Source organism: Macadamia integrifolia, unplaced genomic scaffold, assembly GCF_013358625.1.
Source record: "Macadamia integrifolia cultivar HAES 741 unplaced genomic scaffold, SCU_Mint_v3 scaffold866, whole genome shotgun sequence".
In the NCBI taxonomy this organism is placed as follows: domain Eukaryota; kingdom Viridiplantae; phylum Streptophyta; class Magnoliopsida; order Proteales; family Proteaceae; genus Macadamia; species Macadamia integrifolia.
In genome coordinates, this window is record NW_024870563.1 from 17,322 (window position 1) to 20,926 (window position 3,605).

Below are 3,605 nucleotides of genomic sequence, written 5' to 3' on the forward strand. Positions count from 1 at the left end.
ATACCGAGCGGATAAAACGAAATGGGTGAGGAAGGTCCTTGTCTCCGCTCTTCAAGCGGTAAAGTTGTTGGATGATTTTACAGGTCATTCATCTGAAGAGCACGGGTCGGGTCCCACGGTTGAGTTCCCTGAAGAGGACGTGGGCCCCTGAGGAGTTAGAGCACGGCACTGATTGTCCGTCCGAGAGTTGTGCTGCGGGACCGCAGTTCTGATGCCGAACTGAGCTCCACTTTTGAGGCCGAGCTGAGCTCTACCATGTGAAGCTGAGCTGGGCTCAAACCTTGATGCCGAGCTGAGCTCTAGCCTTTGATACCGAGCCGAGCTGTATACTCTGATTTTTGATGGTTTCCTTTATGTACTTGATATGTGAATTGTACTTTTATTGTGTAAATATCATGCCTTCGGGCCCACATGTATATAACTATTGTATCACAATTTGGGTATCAAGTATTATGGAAATATTCACAGGTAAACCAAGTCTTCCACTGATCTGATAAGCTTTTATTAGTTGTGTGTATGCTGTGGTGGAACGCAGTATCAGATGATCCTGACAGGTTTGGGTTAATCGGTGTTAACCCGGTCACTGGCCCGGTTTGGTGTGAACGGGGTTTGGCACAGGCACTTTAGGATCTCTTTCTTAATGGCTTCCATCATCACTGGGTTAGCTCTTCTTTGGGATTCCGTGGATGGTTTAGAATCCTTCATAAAATGTATATAATGTTGCACAATAGAAGGGCTTATACCCTTAATATCAGCCATGGTCCAACCTAGGGCTTCCTTATTATCTTTTAGCATTTTAAGTAACTCCTCTTCCTGGCTAGAAATCAAATTTGAAGAAGTTATTACAGGAAGAGTCTGGTCAGGCCCTAGGAAAGCATACCTCAAATTAGATGGTAACTCCTTAAGATCTAGTTTAGGGGGCTCAACTATGGAAGGTTTGAGAATGAAGTTAGAAAGGGATCTTAAGGGCTCCACAGGTGCGTGAAGACTCAAGACTTCAGAAAAGAAATTTTCACTATCATCATCCAACTCATCCATACACTCTTGGATTTCTGAATCAAAATCAATATCAAAGTTGATAATTAAATCATCAGAAAAATCCAAAAACTCCTCAAGCATATTGATCTCTTCTTCCATATGTTGTTACTTGCCTATCCTAAACATGTTAAACTCAACAGTTTGGTTGCCAAAAGATAACCTTAGGAAACCATTCCGACAGTTGATTAATGCATTACTGGTAGCCAAGAATGGTCTTCCTAGAATTATTGGGATCTCATCCTTGGTTGAGAAGGGCTTGGTATCTAACACAATAAAATCATAGGGAAAATAAATTCTCCCACCTCTAGTAAGACATCCTCAACCATCCCTTTAAGAATCTTAACAGACCTATCTGTCAACTAAAGAGTAGTTTCAGTGGCTTTCAATTCTCCCAATCCTAGTTATTTATATACATGGTAAGGTAAAAGATTCACACTTGCGCCAAGGTCAAGTAAGGCATGCTCAATGCAGGTGTTGCCTATGACACAAAATATGGTAGGGCTCCCTGGATCCTTATACTTGGCTGCTATAGGCTGAGTAATTATGAAACTAATGTTACCTATCAAAAACGCTTTTTTAGGCACACTAGTGATATGTTTGTGAGTACACAAATCTTTCAGTACCTTTACATAGGCGGGGATCTGGGATATAGAATCCAAAAGAGGGATGTTCACTTCTACCTTTTTGAAGACTTCTAAAATTTTATCCATGGAAGTAATTTTCTTTTTGTTTATCAAGTGATCAGGAAATGGGACAGGAAAAACATAAGGACTGTTAGGGATTTGCCCTTTTTTAGAAGAATCATTTTTGGTTTCCTCAACCAAATCATTTTTAATTTTAAAAGAATCTTTAGGTTCATCAGACGAACCTGGAACAAGAGGCACACTTGTGTCCTCAATTGAAGGAGAGTTAACAGGAGTAATAGATGGGGAAGATTTAAGAACGCTCTGTTGGTACTCTCTACCACTCCTAAGGGCATAAACAATATTACATTGGTTAGAGGGCCCTTGTTGGGTCTGACCTTGTACTATATTCAGTGGTGCATTAGTTAGTGCTTGTGAACTAACAAGCTGATGATGCCTAGGGTTAGGCTCTGGTTGACTAGGTAAAGTTCTTTTTTTCCACTCACGTATAATTGAGATAACTTGGGTGAGTTCTCTCGTAAGATTTTGATGGCTTGTCATGAGGAGGGCCATATTTTTTTCCAAGTCACTTATTCTACTTACCTCTCCAGTGTTGGTAAACCCAAGGGGTTGTTGATAAGATGATAGGAGAGGGGCCCTAGGAAAACTAGCCTGAGGTCTTACATTTGACCTAGGAAAAGTATTTTGGAAAAAAGATTGTTGTGCAAAGGGAGGCCTTTGGGGGTCCAGGTTGACCTTGATTATGAAAATTGGAAGGCCTTACTTGGTTGCCCTGATTCCAAGAGAAATTTGAGTGATTTTTCCATCCTGGATTGTAGGTGTTATTATATGGATTATTCTGGTATAAGGCATTAATACTATCATTAGAAGTGCCCTTAGAGGGGTTGGGGAATTCTTCTATGACATGTCTAGGGGACTGGCACCAAACACAAATCTTAACAAAATTGACTGATGATGGCTCTCTAGGAACAATAGCCTCAATCCTCTTGATTAGGCTATCCAAATGGGCTTCCTTGGCTACTATCCCATTCACAAAATATCCTTTTCCTCCTATGGTTCTTTCACTCTCTTGGGTTGATTCTCACTCACAGATTTTGTCAGCTAAGTCAAGTAAGAATTTCCATGCCTTTCCTTCATCTGTAAAGGATATGAACCCCTCAGGGCACATAGACTCTATCATTTGTTTAGTTAGGTAATAAATACCCTCATAAATTATTTGACATAAATGCCATAAGTCTAGGCCATGGTGAGGGCATTTTTGGAGTAGATCCTTGAATCTCTCCATAAGTTTGGAAAAGGACTCACTAGGCTTTTGTCTAAACTGAAGGATATCACTTCTAAGCTTATTGGTCTTGTGAGTTGGGAAAAAAATTCTTAAAGAAGACAACTGTGAACTGTTTCCATGAGGTTATGGAATTTGTGAGTAACCCATACAACCACTTCTTAGCTTGGTCTTTTAATAACAAAATGATAAACCTAAGCTTAACAGCATCATCAGAAAGTTGTTGGATCTTAATTAGAACACATACCTCTTCAAATTCTCTTAGAAATAGGTATGCATCCTCAGAGGTCAACCCATGGAAGTGGGGCAACATAGTGATGTATTGAGATTTAAGTTCAAAATTATTGCCCTGGGCTTATGGTAGAACTATGCAAGAAGGTTGGGCTGTTCTAGCAGGGTAGAACCTATCTTTTAGAGATTTAGGTGAAGGGTTTTGAAGTTGGTCTCCTATATTGAAAGGTTTTAAAGAGAGCAAATGTATAGGGTCACTATTTTTTGGATCTCTTCTTTCTAACCAATTCTTAATATTACGTACCCACCTAACACTCATGCAACAGAAAACTACCCACAACTAGAGTAAGACAAGCACAAAAGAATGGATAGAAACAATTTTTTTTTATGATTTTATGATTTTTTTTAAT

At 39.6% G+C, this 3,605-nt stretch overlaps 1 non-coding gene across 1 annotated transcript; it reads left to right on the forward strand.

Moving 5' to 3' along the window:
- Positions 1 to 2,920: 2,920 nt before the first annotated feature.
- On the forward strand, positions 2,921 to 3,027 carry LOC122070261. Its single transcript, XR_006137716.1, has one exon. It is a non-coding gene; the product is annotated as a small nucleolar RNA R71 (small nucleolar RNA).
- The last annotated feature ends 578 nt before the right edge of the window (positions 3,028 to 3,605 follow it).